General features: G+C 37.5%; 1 protein-coding gene and 1 long non-coding RNA gene across 4 annotated transcripts in view; one reads left to right on the forward strand and one right to left on the reverse strand.

Moving 5' to 3' along the window:
* Nucleotides 1-22,409, reverse strand: part of kank4 (KN motif and ankyrin repeat domains 4) — a 117,498-nt gene that overhangs the window by 46,984 nt on the left and 48,105 nt on the right. The window lies entirely within an intron of this gene.
* LOC124873968 lies at nucleotides 10,349-11,904 on the forward strand. Its single transcript, XR_007039677.1, has 2 exons — nucleotides 10,349-10,416; nucleotides 11,170-11,904. It is a non-coding gene; the product is annotated as an uncharacterized LOC124873968 (long non-coding RNA).

A 22,409-nucleotide genomic window follows, 5' to 3' on the forward strand; every position in this document is an offset into this window, starting at 1 on the left:
TAACAATTCAAGTAAATGTAAGAGACGTTTCTTTTGGCAACGGTTTATATTTTAATACAAAGATGGTATTATTCAAAAGACCACATTTGGGGTTAGACATAAATCATATTTTACACCAAAGATTAGTGTTTAGACATACCATTCTTCCCACAAAGTTACAATGGACTTATTAATCAAAGCAAAGATATACACTATTACTCAAGCATGTTGTCTCAAGAGATCTTGCAAAGTAGTTGTAATGTAAAACCAGCCAAATGTTTTTCATGTTTGTAATGTAGGTTGAATGTATGTTTAATTACAGCCATGCATCACTGCTCAAGTACACACAGTGTGAAGCTCAAGACCATATATAGTCTCAACCTGACCCTGCACCACCAGCCGACAATATCATACCCCATGAACCCAAACAAAAAGAATGTGAGCTGCATTTTTTCCCCTTGCTTTCTGTGCTCTGGTCTTTTAGTTTTTCCAGGAAAGCACATACATAGAAAACAAGATAAGAATAACTTTTACCATCCACCATTTTGACAAAGTGTTGCTGGCAGATGCTAACCAGTTGAATGTTTTTACTTTGTGTACCACAAAAGTCAAAGAGCCAGTCAATCTACACACTTTTCAAAAGCTTGTGAAAAATAATTTAGGCCTCACATGACACACCAACTCCTGACATTTTGACAGTTAACTGAGCTCAGAATCAGACATTTTTCAGTGCATGAGAAACTGAAACACAGTACCAAATAAAAAGCTGTTATACAGGCTGGGATGCACCATGGAGAAAGAAACATTTACATATTCCTCTTGTAACTAATACACTTCAGTAAATTGTATTGTGATTTTATTTGATAGATCAACAAAAGGTAATGCGTAACTTTGAAGATAAAGGAAAAAGATACCTGGTTTTCAACATTTAAAAAAAATGTGTAAAAATCCGAAAAGTGTGGCATCCATATATATTCTGCTCCTCTACTCTTCATACCTCTAATTAAAATCCAGGATAATCAACTGACTTTTGACTGCATCTAATTAGTAAATAGAGCCAATGAAGCCCAGAAAACACACCACACGATCAGGAATACAGTTGGGGAGAAGTTTAAAGCAAGGTTGTGCTTTGAAACAATATCCCAAACTTTGAACATCATGGGGAACTTTACAATCCATCACAACTCCAACACTGCCAAGACATGGTCAACCAACTAAAGTGACAGGCTAGAAAGGAAGGGCATGAATCAAAGAAGCTGCCAAGAGGGCCATGGTAACTCTGGAGGAACTGCAGAGAGCTCAGGTGGAAAAATCTCCTAACATGACAACTATAAATAGTTCACTGCACAGATCTGATGTTTATAGAGGAATGGTTAGATGAAAGTTAAAATAAAGCAATAGGAATTTCTGTTTACAGTTTGGAACAAAATGTAGAAGAAGCTGCTCTATTCAGATGAGGCCCAAAGTGAACTTCTTAGCCTGCAAAAAATGCCTTCTGTGGTGGAAAACTAACACTGCTATTTAATTTAAAGAGTGTTTTTAGAGTGTTTGCTTGTTCAAGGGTTTTGAGAGAATTTAAAAAGCACCGTGTTTTCAGTATGAACATTGACACAAATCTGTACTTAAATTCGTAATGTTCAACTGTAGCAAGCAATATCGATGAAAGCATCTAACTTAGAACAAACATATTTGCAATGGTACATATCAAGTCACAAGCAGGAATTTCCACGGTGTGTTTGTATTGCTGGTCTGTGACTGGCAGACATCCTGAGGAAGGCCAGTTACTGATAAGGCTTTCAGGCAGGGAAACGACTGTTTATTCGTTGAAACAGACGCTCTCAGGGCTAACCGCAGCACACACCTCACTGCACAAGTGAAAATGAACTAATGTATTTCAAACAGTGTGACTTCATGGGCAAAAAGAAAAAAGAGAACAAACAAGCAATGCTCCAAACACACAGCAACTGCAAACTGGCATTCATTGCCAGCACCCTATTTCAGAGGTTCACTAAAAAGCCAGTTAAAGATGATGGGCAATGAAAACTAAAAAAATTAAGAGCATCACATTGCAACTCTGCCCTGCGATGGACTGGCGACCTGTCCAGGGTGTACCCCGCCTCTCACCCGTAGACTGCTGGAGATAAGCACCAGCTTTCCCGTGACCCACTATGGAATAAGAGGTAGAAAATGACTGACTGACTCTGCAACTCTTACATAGTGAAATGTGTCAGCTGAAATATATCTCACCACTAAATACTGTGAGAGTTATGGCAAGGGATGTGGAAAAATCTGTGAAGATCAGCTGCATCTGGAGCAAATGTTTCAATGTAGAGTTTGCTAATGCAAAAAAAAGATTTTATTTTAAGGCTTTAGTAATTGTGGAGGGCATTATATTTAGTAAACATGATCGCATAGTTGGTCCTGCCTTATAAGATATCCTGGAGGAGTCATCACAACCCACACCATACATAATTAGTGTCACCGCAGCACTCAGACAGCCTAGTTGTGAAAGAGAAGTGCTGTGACATGGCATTTGGATAAGACAATTATGCACATAACAGTTTTAGCACTTTTTACAGTCGCAAAATGGTAAACAACTGAGCTAATATGGTTGATATTGCAATTATGATGCATGAACACTTGCCTTTTGGCACCTATTATTGTTAATTCAAGAATACAACAGTAAAACCACTGTAAGATCTTATTTTATCTACAGCTCCGTGCAGACGTATCTTTTTACATTTGGTCACATTACAGCCACATTGTGAAGTGAAAGAAACTGATAAAACAAATTTTTCTAATGAGACTCTCTTTACTCTGATAACCCTAAATAAAATACGGCTATAAAACAATATCTCAAACTTTTGAACAGCTCACTACACAGTTCAGTCAAATAATGGAAAAAGTGCAGTACAACTGCTCTCTTACTTAGACATGCCTGTCCACGTAAAATGACAATTATGGCAATAATAAGAGAAAGAGCCAACAGTCCTGTGGTAAATCTGCAGACAACCCAGGAGGGAGAGTCTATTGACAAGACAACTATTGGTCACACACTCAACAAATCTGGCATTTATAAAACAGTGCCCTTGTTGAAAAAAGTCATGAAAACTCTGGTTTACAGTTTACCACAAGCAATGTCAAAGACGGTGCAATGATGAGATGAGACAAAAATTGTATTCTTTGGCCTACATGCAAAATGCTCTGTGTGGCTGAAAACTAATACTGCACATCACTTTGAACAAACCATCCCCACAGTGACACACGGTAGTGGCAGCATTATGCTTGGGGGACCTTTTCCTTCAGCAGGGACAAGGAAGCTGGTCAAAGTTAATGCAAAGTTTAACTGAGTTAAATACTGCAAGTAAAATACTTTATTCTGGGGCAAAGGTTCACCTCCAGCAAAACAAAAAACCTTAACACACAGCCTGAGCTACAGGTGAATGGATTAGATCGAAGCATTTTCATGGATCCGATGAACAATGTGTAATTTCTTTCTTGGTCTTGGTCTGTTACGTAAAAAACTCACTGTAATACAGACGTTTGTGTTTGTAACAGAACAAAATGGGAAAACATTAAATACTTTTGCAAAGCACTGTTTATCAGGTTAGATTAGCATGATAGTAGTCCATTTATTTAGTTTCTTTTCTTGTCAAAGAACTGTGATAAGAATGTCTTCTCTGCTACACTGCTGAAAGAGGAAGATGTGGATATTCAGGTTTAATACAGTATTACAAGAGAATATTACAACAGGATCAAGTTTTATTATTTTCGGATGGTAGGTATAGGATTGTAGCAGTAAATTTATTCTGTCTGCTTCTATTTGTAAAGAAAACATGCACTTTGTTTTAAACATGCTCTGTCTTCTAAAGATGGCGATCTAATTTATAGTGTACAGAAAAACAGCCGTACACCAAAACAGAAAAAGTAATTAGAATACATGGAGAAACAGATAAAATAAGTTTCATCATTAAGTTTGGGTATAATCTGGTCCTCCTCTTCCTACAGACAGTTTGCGCCTGCAGGGCTGATCTGTTCTAAACTATGTGACGGACCACATGCAGACCTTGATCTCACTCACAATCACCACAAATAAAGAATCTAGGGGTTAGTATAGAGCCTTTTTTAAATATATTGTATTGGCCTTGTGAAGGTACAATACCATTTTATGTATTTCTGTCTCTCTGTTTGCATTTTACTGTGGGCTTTTATTTCAGACAATGATTAAATACCAAATCCAGTGAAGCCTAAGCTCTGATCTCAAGTCCAATTAAAAAATGGGCTCTATGGCATACAACATTAGTAAGACAGCAGTGCAACAGCAGTCTGCTTACAAAATGACTAAATTAGATGTAATGTGGTGAATTTCACTCACTAGTTTAATTCTTATTTTTGGAGGAGTAAATAACTATAGCAAATGTAGGAGTAGCAAACATCTGTTACCAGGGCCTTAAATAAAACCAAGGTTGTATATCTGAAGATACCCTGAGGAAATATATTCATTTAAAAAAACATTGCATAGGGCCAAAAACCTTATTTTGTTTTATTCAGTTTTTTACAACTTTTTACTAATGGCTAGAGGCTAAATGGGTAATATCCCAATAATCTGAACCATTAACCTGTCAGATGAAAATTATGTGGCTAAATTTGTAAGATAGACATTAGTTCTTACATTAATTAAAATGTCTATAAGTGCCTAATGTTGGACTAAAAAAGCAAACAAAAATTAACCTGTTAAATACCACAGCCCTAAAAATCTATAATTTATCTTATTATGTGTGTCTTTTGTCACTGTAGTTTATTGTTTTTATTCATTATGTACAATGCCAGGGACAAGGAAGCTGGTTAGAGTTGATGGGAAAATGTATGGAACCAAATACCAGGCAATTCAGGAAGAAAATCTGTTAAGAGGCTGAGGGACGTTAGACTAGGGTGAAGGATCATGTTTTAGCAGGTCAAAAATCTGATATGCACAGCTAGAGCTATGATGCAGTAGTTTTAATCAAATCATATTCATGTGTTAGAATGGCATAAAGGCTTCAAAAATGAAAAATGCTGTTCACAGATGCTCTGCATCCAACCTGACTGAGCTTTAGCTACTTTGCAATGGCAGTGACATACTCCAACAGACTGGCAGTTGTAACTGTTGGGAAAGATGGTTCTACAAAGAATTGACTCAGGGAGACTGGATACAAATGCATGCCACACCTTTCAGACTTTTACTTGTAAAAAAACAATGTTTCATTTTCCCTTAACTTCCCAATTATGCACTACTCTGTGTTGCTCTATCTCATAAAATCCCAACAAAATTAAAAGTTTAAGGGTTATGAATACTTTTGCAAGACACCAAGTCATCTCCCAGTTATTTTAACGATAAAGTGCCACATACTTTCAGTTATTTCTTGGTGTCAATGTGCAAACCTATTTTCTCTCAATCTGTCACTCCTGGCAGTAAAGCCCGGTTTTCCCAATTCTTCTTCAGAGTGTTTTTAAAACCTCCTCTTTGGTCTCTGCAGCGCTGCTGATGTTTTGATATTATTAAGATTCATTATGTTTTCTTTAGGAATGCCGAGTCCCGATTACTCATGTAAATGCCTGCTGTCTGTTTTATTCTATATTATTGTGTTGTTCTATATCAGCCAACAAGCTCATGAAGACGACAAAAGATGGGATTGCAGATTTTGATGTTTTAAAATGTTACAGGGTTCACTACTTTTAAAAAGGGGAGAAATGTATATTTGAGCTCACTCTGTAATAGTAAAGAACAGCAGTAATAACCAGAAGGCTACCTCAACTATATCAGCAAATGCAGTATGTTGATCCTCACAGGAAGCTACAAGGGGTCACAGCCTTGTCTGAACAATTCCCAGTGATCTTCCCTTATGCAATGTACCTAAAATGGGAGGCGCCATGCATGCTGGGTCGTAGGTGTTTGATGCTAAATTGGTTACATTTTTGGTTGTTGCTCATGCTGTAAGAGAAAATATTTGATATGATAACACATCGAATTAATTGCCATCAAAAACGCTAAAACAAAGCAGACTTAAGGCTTAAAAGATATGAAGACAAACGTTGGTTCAGGCAAAGTTAATTGTATTTTAAAACCTACAAGGCTGCTAGATCCAGCTTTATCGGCCCTACGGAGACCCTTGTGGTATTTCATATATTTTCCTTTGAGTTAAAAATGGAAAACCAAATAAAACTGTGTAAATCTTTATTATTCAAACAAAATGCTCCTAAATTTGGAAAATTGGGACCGCATGTTGAGAATGAATGTGTAACACCAATAGAAAAAACTCCTTTAGATAAATAAACTGCCTTGTGTGGGAATTTGTTCTTGGTCTGGATCCAGTTACAAGCAAATAAGAAGAATATTAACTCAGACGTCAGAATAAGTAAAGAGGGGAACATGGAAAAAGAAGGGATTTACTCCTGAGCATACTGAGTTTTCTACAATGTGATGCAAAGGTTGAGATATGTCCAACAGCTCTCTCTGCATGTAACACATACTCTCTTCTCTTGACACTCTCAGTGGTTCCCTATCTTAAAAAAAATGCTCAGAGTCAAACTAATCTGGAAGATGAAGTGCAACTAAAGAGGAGGCATTGTAGAGCAACAGCTGCCCGAGGCTAAAAAGCAATAGGTCAGGGCTAAAACTTTTTACCTGTATTTTCTTCTGATGATTTTTTCTTTCCTTTAGAAGTCGAACCACACAGAAATGGACACTAAATACTGCATCATGTTCCAGGCAGAAGGACTGAATGGTGAACATAAGCAGCAAGGTGGCTGTAAGAAATGAGGCCTTCCTGTGATTAATGAGGTAACAATGACTGGCTGTGCTTTTTCTACTGCAATATTCTAAAGATGCAGAAAGAACTCAGTATGGTCCTTTATAAGGAAAGTGGTGAATAGAATGAGCATTTAGGAACGCTTGAGGTAAACAACAGATGATTTGTGCGAACCTGTGTGAAGTCATTATTCATACCTAAATTAAGTAAATTTTTCTACCTAGAGCAAAACACAGTCAGAGAATTGAACAAAAGCAGGATAAGACAGAACAGTATCTGTCTAGTCTTTCTGATTTGCTTGCTGACTCATAGGAGAAGTAACTGGGCATATTGTCTGTTTGCAAGAGCATCTTGGGACCTGTGACTTATTTAGTCATGCTGTTGCTATGGTTACAGGCTAGATAAATTGACAGAGTTAACAATGTTTTCTCCTGCTTTATGGAGTAAAGACCAGAATCACTGTCCCCGTCCCACTTGTTTCTGGACACAAATTTGGCTGTTTGGAAATATGTCCACTCTCAAAATACAAAGAGTCAAGGTGTGAAACTAAAGGATAGATGTCTGTGAAGCAGCCAACTGCAGGATACCAAGCAGATTGCCCAAGTAATTAAAAAAATATCTAAAATATCAGATTGTTATCATTGTGTTGCTGTATAGGTGTTATATTCTGTAAAATAATCTAATTTCATTGAAATATACTACTCAATTTAGCAGTCTTTTATTTGATATTTTTTGCTTTTTATCCAAATCAGACTGATAAATAAATGTTTTTAAAATTTTGTTGAATTGTAAAAAGTTTGATTATTGTAGTAGCAGAAGGAATAATTGTTGGTTTTCTTTAAATGAGATCATGTTGTGTTATGTTACTGTATGTCTATTTTTGTTTTAAACCTTTGTCCAAACACCATAAAACTGTGACATTTTTGTTCAAGGCTATCATATCTTGAGAATCTCATACTGGTCTAGCTAGAACCTGAAGAACAGAAGAACAAGGTGACAATGACCCTTGAGGAACAAAGTGAACCCGACAGAGCTTCAATTAAAGAAATCAGCTACTGCTTTAAGAGGAAAGGAATCAACATACTGAACTGGGCAGCATGAGGAAATAGCTTGGCAAAAATGCGTAAATGGTTATTACTGAACACTTAGATTGACAGCAGAGCCATCCTCCCCATCTCACTGACAGCTGAGATATATCATTAGCTTAGATGTCACCCTGTAATTTTTTTCTAAGGATTTCAAAAGGGCTTTTGAACGTGTGTTCTTTATCAGTTTCTTTGAGAAGTGTGCTGCCTTTCACTGTTTTTCTTTCTGATCAAGCTTTGCAATCATTTTAATTAAGCAAAGATTATGTGTTTTTAAACAACTTTAGCCACTAGAATTAAGACAAACCTAACATTTCAAGAGCTATTTCAACACTAAAGAATGTACTCAACTTTTGATCCTACAGTTAAAAACATTGTGATTTAATACATATATTTTTGTTGCACAAACCGTTTCGAAACCCTTTTGTTTTTTTTTCAAATTTTAGTTCTGGTCTATAAGTGGAAAATTTAAGAGAATTACCAGAAATCTGGTATGACTTTATCTTAACTGAATTAACTTAAAGTTTTATATCTTTAACTATTACTGGTTCTTATTAAACAGCTCATATGCTGGGACAAACAACACTAATGTAAAGAAAGATGTCACATGGTAAAATTGTGATTTATGATTAAAATATTTGAGCTAAGCCAATGTTTAATACAAAGTTCTTTATTTAAAATTATCACTGTGGATTTTTCTGGGCAACTGAAAGCGATGCCCTTTTGTTTAATAAATGTGTCCATGTTTGGTTGAGCCAGCAAACTAGTATTCTCTATGAATGTTGCAGCCCAAATAAAAAATGAGAGCATATTTTGTATGCTATGACAACAGTAAGATATTTTTAATCATTTATTATATTTAAGCAGTTTGAGTGCTTCATGTGCGAAAGCATGAATTTCACCTCTAAAAACTGTCAAATACAATTTAGAAATAAAAATTTGACCAAGTTTCAAGACGGTCTGTATGCTCACTACTTTGACGTTTACAGAATCGACAAGTTTACTGGGACCCAAGATTGTTTGAATGTTGAGTACAACTGAGGTTCGTTAAAAAAAAAAAAAGACTGGAGAGTATGAAGCTAAAGAAAATAATGAAGAAGCTTTAAAACTGTTTTTAACAAAGTAGACAAAGAGCTGGGCTTTGTGTTGTAAAACAGTGTGGCAAAGTGCTTGTTTACAGTGGGCACAAATCCAGCACCTTGGGGTTGAGACAACATATCTGCCCCAACCTTCTCTGTCTGAGGACGATGTTTCTTCAGAGACAAAACCACAGTCCTTCCTACACTCATCAAACAGGAGACCACAGAGAAATGTGTAGAACCGTGCTGTAAAGATATCCGTCCTTATGATTTGGTTGCCATAGATGGTTTGTTGACATGCTTCAGCATGTTGTTAACATCACTGTGAAATACATTTTACTTCATCCTTTATCAAGGCAGAGAAACATTTCTTTTTAAAAGAAGCACAAACAGTAAATGCATTTGTGGCAGCAGAGATAAAACCCATCATTGAAAATTATTGATGAGCTATTACAGTAAATATAAATGGACAAAAGATAACCGTAAAACATCAATTTTTAGCACAATCCACTGCACAAATGATGACTTCAACCTGCTCTCGAGAGTGCTGTTTTCTGCTCCTTCTAAAGGAGGTGCCAAAAGACGGCTGAAAACATACAGAGCCTGTTGTTTTAAAAACTCTACACATTTAAAATAAATTCCCCGTTGCTGGACAGTCGTGTTGTGTTTGTCACGGACTGTGGAGCAGAAATTGTAGCTGCTCTGCGTGGACACACAAGGCTAAACTGCAATGCTCATATCCTAAATGTTGTGCTGTCAAGTGCATTTTCTTCCACCAAGTTAGCGAAGACCCCGGAGCTGTCTGAATTATTGACCACTGGAAAAGAATTGGTCAAAAAGTTGAAACATTCTGGTCTGCAGAACAGCTTGAAAAAAACTCTCAAGTAATCGATTGAGACTCAATGGAATTCAAATTATGATATGCTGAGTTACTGGAACAGTATGCCGAGATCTCCTGCTTACTGATGGACAATAATCAATATGAAAGAATTGGACAAATCAGCATGAAAACAGTCACTGCTTCCCTAAAGTTATACAAGGAAGCCACAAATGACCTCGAGTCCAACAAACAAAATGACCTCGAGTCCAACAAAAAAAAAGTCCTCGCCCAGCACATCTTTTGCTGTGCCATGATCCATCAGGTTAACTGAACACTGCCAGGCAGCATGGCTCGAGCCCTTGGACTCGGATGTCGTCAACGTTTGTCTCGCATCTGAAAGAACAGATGGGGACAAGTGTTACATGTCTGTCAGACTGTCTTTCCCGCCCCTCTTTGTGTTATTTCTTCACAGGTTCAGAGAGCAGGCTGGTGCCAATCTACCCTGATTGGCTTGTCAGCTTGAGGGAACCAATCAGGACTCAAGAAAGCGCTATATAAGCTGCTCATCTGCAGGACTAAGGACGGCTCCTCTCAGCTGGCTAATTGACACCTGCTTTACACTTTGGTTCTTGTTTGAAGGTTTGTGGTGGGAGTTTGTGGGCTAGGTAAGTTTGGGGTACCCTGTACATTTCCATCATGTAGGTTTTGTTTTCTGTTATGCACACTAGGTAAGTAGGTTGGTGCCACCCATGTAATGTTTTGGTGAGTTTCTTCATTAGAGTAAAGTAGCAGGGCTTTACTTTCCATTTTATTTTTGCCTAGTTTAGGTGATAGGCCCTGTTTTGTTTTGTGTATTTCTTTGATTTGGCACCACCTAAAAGCCTCTTTCTCCCTCACAGCTTGTTTATCCGTGTGGTATTTTCTCAAAGAGAAAAGAGGAAAATAAACCCAATTTTGTCCTTTACAAAGATTTTATTGTGGTTGTCTTGTGTTTTCACCCTCCTTCAACTGGGGGGTGGCTATAACAGAAGTGGGGGCTTGTCTGGGATCTCTCTAAGTTCTTGAGCTGAAGACAACCATAGTAATTGAAAGATCTTTGTAAATTGTTTGAAAATGAGCTTTGACTTAAATGAGTTAATTCAGGCTCCTAGTTATGAGAAGGTGGAGTGGTGTCGTAAAGATGACTTGCTATGCATTGCTTAACATTTTGATATCCCTGTGAAGAAGCATGTTGCTAAACAGGAAATTAAGAATGTTGTTTTGCAGAAACTAGTCCAGATGAAAGTCTTGGGGGACTCGAATAGAACTGATCTAGATGTGTGTGATAATGAGCTACAACAACATTTAATTTCCCTTTGGGATTAATAAAGTATTTTTGAATTTAATTGAATTTAATTATGTTTCTTCTGTTGAAGCAGGGATTTCCCCTTTGAAAGAGGAAGGAGCTGCTGCCATGGCAACTCCCCCAAAAGAGTTGGCAGAACCTCATGTGCCTCCTGGGACTTTACCTCGTTTTGATCCAGTGTCACCAGACCTCAGTGGGACCAGTGGTAATGTCAGGCTTAATGTTCGGCTAGCTCGCCTTCAGCTAGAAGCCCATGAAACGGAAATGGTGCACATAGCTGAGTTTGATCTCAAACTTGAGATTCGAAAGCTGGAAATTGAAGCTGAGAAGGAGATCAAATTAAAACAGCTAGAAGTGGAAGCCATGAGGCTTTCGCAAAACAAGTCATTAGCAGGTTCATCTGTTCCTTCTGAATCTCTGGCGATCCTGCCAGGTAAAAGCAAGTTTGATGTCAGCAAAAATATTGCTTTGGTGCCACCATTTAGAGAGTCAGACGTTGATTCCTTCTTCAATGCCTTTGAAAGGATTGCAACAGCACTAGAATGACCAAAGGAGTTGTGGGCGGTGCTACTGCAGTGCAAGCTAATGGGTAAAGCACAAGAGGCTGTATCATCTCTGTCGACATGGATTATGATGTACTGAAACAGTCCATATTGCATGCTTATAAGCTTGTGCCGGAGGCCTACAGGCAAAAGTTTAGGAATCATAAGAAGTCTAGTGGTCAAACTTGTGTAGAGTTTTAATTGATAAATGGTGTGCTGCTAATGAAGTCAAAGGAAACTTTGAATCCCTTCGCCAGTTAATCTTACTGGAAGATTTTAAGAATACATTGCCTGAGAAATTGGTAGTTTTCTTGAATGAGCAAAAGGTGGATTCATTGTCAAAAGCAGCAATTTTGGCTGAGGAGTTTATGTTGACACATAAAAATGTGTTTATATGTGTTTATATCTACATTTAGCCAGAGGCTAGAACTAAGCAGCCACTTCCTTCACGTGAGGTATGGGAGAGCTTTTACTGCCATAAAAAAGGTAATGTCATTGCTGACTGCCTTTCATTGAAGAATAAAGCTTCGTCGACCCAAACAAAGGGGATGGGTTTGCTTAAAAATGCATCACATCCCAGTTCCCAGATGTCTGAGAATGAACTAGATCCCTGTTTCAAGCCCTTTGTTACTCAGGGTTTTGTTTCTTTAACCGGTGATCCAAAGGATAACCAACCAGTCACAATACTGAGGGACACAAGTGGTTCTCAATCTATTATCCGAGAGGGTATTTTGCCTTTATCTGTCATTTCATCTCAGTCAAGTGTTTTAGTCCATGGTATTGGAATGTCTTTTGTGTCTGCACCTTTGTATAATATTCATATTAATTCAAATATTGTGAGTGGTTTTTGCAGAGTTGCTGTTCTTCCCACTTTGCCCATAAGGGCGATTGACCTCATTTTGGGGAACGACTTGGCTGGTGGAAAGGTGTTACCTGTGCCTGAGGTTTTGGATACTCCTGATACAAGCCTGGAGTTTGAACAGCCAACCTCTCCTGATTTTTTCCCTGCTTTTGTGGTAACAAGGGCCCAATCACTGAAATATGGTCCTGATATGTCTGACTCTTTTCTTGCTACAGAAACATCTCCTGAAACTGTCAGTCTGGGAGTAATCGTAACAACAAATCTGAAAATGTGTTCTCTCTTCCAAATCCAGACAGCCAATTTACCAGCTTCTAGAGAGGAGTTTATTGCTGCGCAGAAACAAGATTTGACCCTAGTAAAATGTTGTTCTTCTATTCTTACCCAGGAGGAAGCACAAGGAAAGAAGGTGGCATATATGGTGGATAAGGGTCTCCTGTTGTGTCGCTGGGCTGGTGGTAACTTGCAAGACTGGAACGCTATTTATTCTATAACAGAATTCTAAACACTATTTTTGGCCTCAAGTCAGACGTTTCGCATTTTTGTCGTACCTGTCATTTTTGCCAAGTTGTGGGCAAGCCAAATCAGGTCATTCCTCCAGCTCCCTTATACCCAATTCCAGTAATGGATTAACCATTTGGGAGGGTGCTAGTTGACTGCGTAGATCCCTTACTAAGGTCTAAGAGTGGAAACCAGTTAATCTTAAGCATAATGTGTGCTTCCACCAGGTTTCCTGAGGCCGTGCCCCTGCGGAGGATCACTGCTCCGGTTATAACAAAAGCACTGGTGAAGTTCTTTTCAGTGTTTGATCTTCCCAAGGTTGTCCAAACTGACCAAGGCACCAACTTTAAATCTAGGGCCTTTGCACAAGTGTTGAAGGAGTTGGGTGTAGAGCATGTTACATCAAGCTCCTATCATCCTGAAAGTCTGGGCGCACTTGAAAGATTTCACCAGACCTTAAAATCTATGCAACGCAAATACTGTATGGATACGGGGAGGGACTGGCATGAAGGTCTCCCATTTATGTTATTTTCTGTACATGAAGCAGTGCAAGAATCTTTAGGTTTTAGCCCTGCTCAGCTTGTGTTTGGCCATGAGGTTAGGGGGCCTCTGAATGTCCTTAAAAACAAGCTTGTTTCCCCTTCTAAGACAGTTAAAAGTATCCCAGAATACGTAGCAAAAATGAGAAAGCGACTTCAAGAAGCTTGTTCTCTTGCTCGGGATGCCTTGACCTCAAAACAGGTTAAGATGAAAAAGCATTTTGACCAAAAAGCAGTGATTCGTAAGTTTCACCCAGGCGATAAGGTTTTAGTCTTGCTGCCCATCCTTGGTTCTTCTCTGGAAACTATGTTTTCGGGACCATATGTGGTGGATAAGAAGGTTAGTGAGACAAATTATGTTGTCCAGACTCCTGACCGTCGCTGCAAGACTAGACTCTGTCATATTAACATGATGAAACTTCATCACTCAAAGGAAGATGCCCAGGTCCCTAAAGGTCAGGGTGACTCAGTTTCCTCTACAGCCTGTGTGGCTTTGTTTTCTACTGATGAGGAGTGGGTCATGCGCAAAGATGCATCCTGGGTTGCTAGGCTTAGTAATAGTGAGGTTCTTTCTAACCTACCTCACTATTTGTCACATTTGTCAGGTGACCAGGCTCAGGACATTGAGAAACTCATACTAGACTTCCAATGTCTGTTTGGAGATGTTCCTACCCAGGCAAATGTGTTGTCTCATGATATAATTCTTACCAAGCCTGTACCTATAAAACAACGAGCATACCATGTCAGTCCTACAAAAAGGGAAGTTATGAAACAGGAAGTGAAGGATCTGATTAAAAATGGATTTGCTATTCCAAGTTGTAGTCCGTGGAGTTCTCCATGTTTACTGGACATAAAAGCTGATGTAAACCCAAATGTTCTGTACGGAATTTCGAATGGTGAATGCTGTAACAGTCCTTGATGCCCATAACTTACCCCTCATCGATGACTGTATCGATGAAATTGGGCCAGCCACCTATGTCACCAAACTTGCCATGCTAAAAAGGTACTGGCAAGTTCCATTAACTAAAAGAGCTTCCAACATTTCAGCTTTTGTAACTCCGGACAGTTTTCTACAGTACACAGTGATGCCATTTGGGTTAATTAATGCCCCTACTACATTTCAAAGGCTTGTAAATAAAGTACTGGGAGGTGTGCCGAACTGCCGAGTATACCTAAATGACATTGTAGTATATGTAACAGGGTTTTATTTTAACATTACTATTGATGTGAAGTTTGTCAAAATTGGTTTATTTATTCTTCAAATTCATTTTATTTAATCAACAAGTAATTTTTTTCCTGACTTTTATTGCTATATAAGTTTTGTTTATGTTACCCTTGTCAGTTGGTGATTACCATATCAACCAGTAACAGTCACCTCTTCCTCTTTTTCTGTTGCTGTCTGTTACTGTGGTATGTATTAGGATCAGCTCTGTTTTCGTAACAAATATCATTCTTTAACATATATTTTAGGTTAATTTAATTATAAACATTGTTTCATATTCGATTTTGCCATATTTTGTATGTTTTAAACTGTTATTGTAATTCATGTTGTCTATTTCAGCTGTGTTTAATGTTACAACTGCTAACTGTTTTATCAACTGTTCATTTGATTACTCTGTAGTTTGTTTAGAGTTATTCATTGTATTTTATTTAATGTATAGGGGCAGAAGCTGCTGGAGCTGCTAAACACCAACTTGTTTATTTGTCTCTTGTTAGGTATGTTTTACTTTTTGATACAAAGTAACCCTGTTACAAAGTAACAATTCAGTTGCCAATTGTACGATAGTCTTTGAATATTAAATATTTCTGTGTACTCTCTTTCCTTTACCACAATATATGTATTCATTGCTAACTGTGTTAGCAAAACACCATCACCTCTGCATATACAGTACAGTATTACAACCTTCCTAACTGAAAAGAATTGCTTTCTATGGATACTGAGCCTAGATGCAAGAGACATTATGGTCAAAGGTGTGCATAAAGAAAGCTTTGATTAGGAAATCTAATAAAATAAAACAGAAAAGAAAATAATAACAACACTGACACAAAAAACAGTAATATGCTTTTTAATATGCTTGGACTCGATTTTTGGATTTAATTATTGAAGTTGTTTTTTATGACATTCTAATGTGTTGAGAAATGTTATATCCTGTTAGACAAGTTTTATTTATTTCCAGTGTGTTCAACAAAATTTACTCAGTGTTACTACAGTTATTTACAGTTGTTGTGTTAATAAATAAAAAAGTTATTACCCTAAAGACTAAATCAGTAAATTCTCTTATTACATATTTAGGGATCCAGTTTAAAGCATCCCTAAAAGTCAAGGGTGAACCAAAGAAGGCTGATTTTGTTCCTTCCACATCAAGAATATGCAGGTATTATCCTTACATGTTGTTCTGTTGTCTAAACCAGTCCAGCAGTGCCAAAGAATAGAACAAACCAACAAAAATACCACACCTGAACTTTTAACAGGTAAGCAGTTGTGACCAAAATAAAAGTAAATCAAACGTATCCCACTGTAGTAAACTCCAGGTAGCCAGGAGGAGAGGCTGGTAGCTTGTCATCATCCATCCAATCTCTGAGACCACCGCATCCAGTTTAAGGTTCTGTTGGTGTTCAACAAGGATTGAGTATGCACTCAGAGCATCTTTAACATTGCCGTCACAAGGGACCTGGCAAAATTAGACATTAGGCAAACCAGACGCGACAAGCAGAGCAGCTGGAAACAGTCAAAAAAGGGATCATCACTGTTCATTCAAGACTTCATTACTTTTACATTTGTAACTATTCCTTTTACTAAACAAATGGTAACAGTTTGATTTTAAAAACTAGGTCAATTCTAGAATTATTTAAAGGCCTGTGAAACGTTCCTAATTTTACTGTCCACAATTTGACTTTTGATCTTGTACACCATCAGCATCATTTTATGACAAAAAATAAAAAAATATACTTTCTTTAGCTCTTTTACTGACTTTGGTGCAAATTTCATGTCAGCCTGAGTGTTATCTGAACACTTTACACAGTCAAACTAAACTAAACAAACAGGGTCTCTTAAGGATTAAAATGTCCTGTGTTTTCTATCTTTAAAGGGAGATGGGGACAGGATTTTCTGCATGCCTGAGCCAAGAACCAGACTGAACCTTAGGAGGAAAAGAGGAACACAATCTGCCAAAAAACGATGCTTTGCTTTGTATATTCCACCAATACCAAGGGTCATATCTGTTTCTTACTGAGGTATTAATAGTTAGAAATAAGCCAATATGTAAATCAGAGATCCTTTACAAACGATCTTTCTGAGGTGTCACTTATTTTTGGATTTGGCATAAATCCACGCAAAGCAAATAGAGACAGTAAGCTAATTTTCTGTAACGAATTAGTTTTCTAAATCTGTCTTATATTGTTTGAAAAGCTAATAGAAAAACTGGCTTATTTTGTGAGCTGCTCTACTTTTAAATACCAATTAAACATCTTCCAGGATTTTCTCTATGTTTGGAAATAAATTGTAAAATTTGTTAGGGCATAACTTTAGAAGATGACTACAGGTTTCCTTAAAAAACACATTCTTCCATTTAAAACTCACGTAGAAAGCTGAACCCTGACTGTGAGTTATTTAAGCTTTGCTTCTTTTTTGCTCTGTCCTAATGAGCAGAACAGAACTGTACAATCTTACTGTACAAATGTTTTTAAAGTTTCATTCCTCTCAGCTGCAGCTCTGAAGTAATATTTTTCCTTACCTTATTAACCAATTCTTTTTTAATCAATAGGCAACTTCTGCATAGGCAGAGCATCTGAAGCATATTACATCTTAATCTGTTTCAGGCATGTTTTCTCAGATTTTCTGCTCTGCTGCGGCTGTATTGTGATCCAGCATGATTGCACTATGGACAAAGTTACAACTGCAACAATTAAATGCGCAGTGCAACACATTATTTTAAAACTTGAGAATTTTAGTAGGGCTACAGAAATTAAACAATTAAAATTTGTCATAGTAGTAGTGGATATCTAACACCTGCCTGGTTCGTCTGAGTGCACATTTATTCATTTGGATTTTAACGCAAAAGTGCCTCTATTTCACATAGCAAGAGTATTCTTAGAAACATTAATGTAAAAACTGTTTCTTTTCATTGCATTGTTCAGGTCACACATATGTATTGAAGTGACAGAGAAATGTAGGCAGATTCAATGTTTGTCTTTAAATCTCTAATCCAGATTCCTAAAAACCTAAACCAATAAATAAACCTGGAACTAATTTTTCAAACTGCTCTTTAATACTTTTAAACTGTATTGCTGATCTGCTTTATATCCTATGGCTTTTACCTCCACCCCTTTTGAATGTTAGTGTAACTACAGAGCATAAATATTTATACATTATTACAGCATAAAAATAGATTTGCAATGTTGAATCTTTATTATTTTTATTTATCCAGTTATTAAATTAACACAACCTTTTGCTGAATTATTTTCTTTTTCTGGACTGGAGGTTTAATCAGCTTTGACAAATAAAAAGTTCTTTGAGGGTTTTCAGAATTTATATGGATCAAGCCAGTGGTAAAATGGGGTTCTTGTTCATATATATATATATATATATATATATTATGAGCGACAAGATTGGATTGGAAGGACTGTTGGACAGGTTTAAAAAAAGCTCTCTTGATAGTCACACAAAGCAAGAAATATCTGCCATGAGCCATAATTTACCTGCTCTAAGCCTACTTCACACTGCTAGTCCAATACTGTTGTCTTTTCTGTGACTAACAGAGCATCTGTCTATGCCTTCTATGCTCCTCATTGTACCCCCTATTTATTTTATTTTTGTTTCCCTGTTGTTCCTCTAGTTCTTTCAAATCAAAAATCCCTGGTGGAAAATCTGTTTTTTTGTGTGTTTTAACAGGAAAGTAAGTTCAACTTATACCCCACCAACGTTAACTAATGGGGCTGATGCTGCATACTCTGGTTGGAATGTGATACCCATAATGGGTCCTAGACATGTTACATAACTTTGAATAATTTTCGTAATACCTGTTTGAGATATTAATAAACTTAAACAGAGTGCACCACTGCATTTGCTGATATACAATGCCCTGAAATGTTTTTATTTTGCTTTTCTGTCTCTCTAAATGTTTGAGATCATCAAAAAGATTTCAATAACGTAGAATTTGACTTACCCACTTAATGAACCTGTAGCCATACTGCCCTAAAGGTGCAGGTACAGGACCATGAGGTGCAGGGGGCCGCTTTAGAAGAAGCCTGATCGCCTTAGTCAATAAATTCCCCAACAACAAACCCCGCTGAGTGTGATTAGAACTTTCTCATGGGTTAGGAGCAAAAGGTGCGGTGGTTAACTTTGTGTAGAGTATTTTGTTTTGTACTGTCAAATCTGTTGCTTTTACGTACATTGTATTGTCTGTCTATGTTGACCTTGGGGGAATAGTTCAATTAAAAATGTGCAATAGAAAGAAAAACTGAGTGAATAGAACATAAAGGGCCTGATCTTCAAAATCCCAAATAGCGGTTGCTAATTTGCGTGTACTATAAATAAATTGCACGTGCAATAAATAGGCGTGTTGCTTGTGATTTTCAAAGATTGCGTGTGCAATGGATAGCTGGTGCAAAACAGGTGCAGACCGCCTTATTTAAATGAGGAAATTGCGTGTGCTAATGACTGGAACAAGAGGAAAAGAAAACAGATCCTCTGCTGTGTTGCTAGAAATATGCAGGGATTGTTACGCTACATCATTATAAATGATCCAGTTGCTAATTTTTTCCTTCTGTTCCGTTAGGCACTTGCTATTCTGAACAGTTAGTTAGTTAACATTTGTTGCGCTACTCACAGCAGGTTTGTCACCTGCCCTGACGAGATTATTTCTCTAATCTTGCTCGGTGTAACTCGCAACAAATTGGCCAATAAATATTAACAATATAAAAGACAAATATGTCTGTTAATTAATTTGTCTCCCTTGATCTTTTAATTCTTTTCAGAGACTCACTGGATTCTATTGTTTTTTTTTGAGAGTATGTGTTTGAAGAGTTCGGAGTTTATCATAAACAGCCACAATATTTAAGCCTGAACGTAATATTAGCAACATAAAAATAGATGATTGAATGAGTTGGCAATCTGTATGCTATACCTTTGCTAATTTTAAAACATAGCGTCACATAACTGTCCTGCAAAAAAGTTAAATTGAACATTTATGTATGTAAGAATAAATTATTTTCCAAAGATTTTACTAAATTCGTTTTATTTGTTTTGCCAATATTTTAACGATATACTACGTGTTTGATTGTTTAAATAGTTTTTTGGTGACACAAAATAATTTTTTACTGCATAAACAAAACCCTCCCCTGGCATGTGTTCACATGTAAAAAACGTAATCAAACTGATCCAGCTCCGTTTGCCTTACATTGACATAACATTACTGTCAATAATGCAATGTGTTTTGTTTAGTGACAAGGTTAAAGCATACACAGTCTTTGTCACCACATGGAAAAGCTGCCTTAAAATGGTGATTTTTCACCTGCTAAGAAGTGATTTTAGCATTCAGTTTCCAAATGAAGGATTTAGTCTGCCTTATAATGTCTTTAGTTCTTTCCTATTAATCATATTATCAACATCAAAGCACAGTGGGTCTTTTGCATGATGTGCGATTAGAGGCTGTGCGCGTTTGATCAGTTATGTGCAGTTATTTTGCCATGATCAGGTTTGTGTGTGTTTAGCAGATGATCACAAACAGCGATTTTATGCTGGAATGATGTTGAATGAAGTGTTGCAAGGAGTTTTATCATAAGAAAAATATCATAGCTTTTGTTTGTGATTGGCTGCAAATCAGAGCTTAGATAATCCTACATAGAATCCTCTATTCTCTCCTATTTTTAATATTTAGATTTTTGACAACCCAAATCAGTTGGCACATGTACAGAAGCTTCTCTCTCCCTGTCATCTGTCATTCTATCTATGCCTTCTTCTGGCCAAAGTGACAGAAGATATTTTTGCGTCCCAGTTAGCACCTGAATTTCAAACGTGCTAAATCCACATGCAAAACCATTTTCAGGCTTTGAAAATCGCATTGCAGATAAGGGGTGACATTTGCATATCCGCCTGTCATGAATTTGCACATTTGGATCATTATCATATGTTTTGCATATTCGTGAAGGCTGACACGCTAAAACGATTGCGCCTGCAGTTCTGCTGATTTTGCACATGCAATCCAAATACCACCTCGTTTGTAGATCAACTTTGCTGACGCAAACAGGTTTGCGTGCTGTTTTGTACACGCAAATTTTGAAGATCAGGCCTCAAGTTTTCAAACAAATATTTTATTTATTAAGGGAAAACATTAATTAATTAATTCATCTTCTATACCGATTATTCAATAGTGGGTCACGGGAAGCTGGTGCCTATCTCCAGCAGTCTACGGGCGAGAGGCAGGGTACACCCTGGACAGGTTGCCAATCCATCGCAGGACAACACAGAGACATACAACCACGCACACATTCACACCTAAGGGCAATTTAGAGAGACCAATTAACCTAACAATCATGTTTTTGGACTGTGGGAGGAAGCATGCACTGGGAGAACATGCAAACTCCATACAGAAAGACACCCAGGCAGGAATCAACCCAGGACCTTCTTGCTGCAAGGCAACAGTGCTACCAACTGCGCCACCGTGCAGCCCTAAGGGGAAATGAGCAATTCATAATAACCTGGCCTTGTGTGAAGAAGTGAACGTCCACTAAACCTTTCATTTTGCAGATATGTTTTATTTCAATCACACTGGAGAGTTTTTGAGAATAAACAGCCTGTTTAAGGTCTTGCCACAGCATCTAAAGTCCAGACTTTGACTACACCCCTCCAAAACTATTTCAAGTGTCTCCACCTTTGGATAATGCGTCTCACTGTGGTTTTCTGGAGTCCCAAAGCCTTATAAATTTCTTTTTTGTCCTTTTTAGACTGATGAATGTCAGTGCCTTCTTTCTTGTGTATTGGTCTGGACATGATATGTTGCTTTATGAGATCTTATAGCCTACTTCATGTTCTCAGACAAGTACTATTTAAGTACGGTGGCCCACAGGTGTCAGGTCAAATCCAAAATCTGCAACAAAATACAAAAGCCACAACACGAATACAAAAGCCACAACACAAATATAAAAGCCACAACACGAATATAAAAGCCACAACACAAATATAAAAGCCACAACATGAATACAAGGGCGGTCATGGTTCTGCTGGAGGTTTCTTCCTGTTAAAAGGGAGTTTTTCCTCTCCACTGTCGCTACATGCATGCTCAGTATGAGGGATTGCTGCAAAGTCAACGCCAGTGACTGTCGCTACGTGATCATCCAGGAGGAGTGACTGCTACAAATCTCTGACTCGATGCAATCTGCTGGGTTTCCTTAGATAGAAAAACTTTTTATCCAATTTGAATAAATAACTGAATCTGACTGCACTGTTCAATGGTTAGAATTAATTGGAATGTATGAACCTGACTGTTGTGAAGTGCCTTGAGACGACATGTGTTGTGAATTGGCGCTATATAAATAAACTGAATTGAATTGAATTGAAAAGCCACAGCACAAATACAAAAGTCACAACACAAATACAAAAGCCACAACACAAATATAAAAGCCACAACACGAATACAAAAGTCACAACACAAATACAAAAGTCACAAGACAAATACAAAAGCCACAACACAAATACAAAAGCCACAACGGAAATACAAAAGCCACAACACAAATACAAAAGCCACAACATGAATACAAAAGTCACAAGACAAATACAAAAGCCACAACACGAATACAAAAGTTACAACACAAATACAAAAGTCACAACACAAATACAAAAGCCACAACATGAATACAAATGTCACCAGAC

Source organism: Girardinichthys multiradiatus, chromosome 9 (genome assembly GCF_021462225.1).
Source record: "Girardinichthys multiradiatus isolate DD_20200921_A chromosome 9, DD_fGirMul_XY1, whole genome shotgun sequence".
Classification (NCBI taxonomy): Eukaryota; Metazoa; Chordata; class Actinopteri; order Cyprinodontiformes; family Goodeidae; genus Girardinichthys; species Girardinichthys multiradiatus.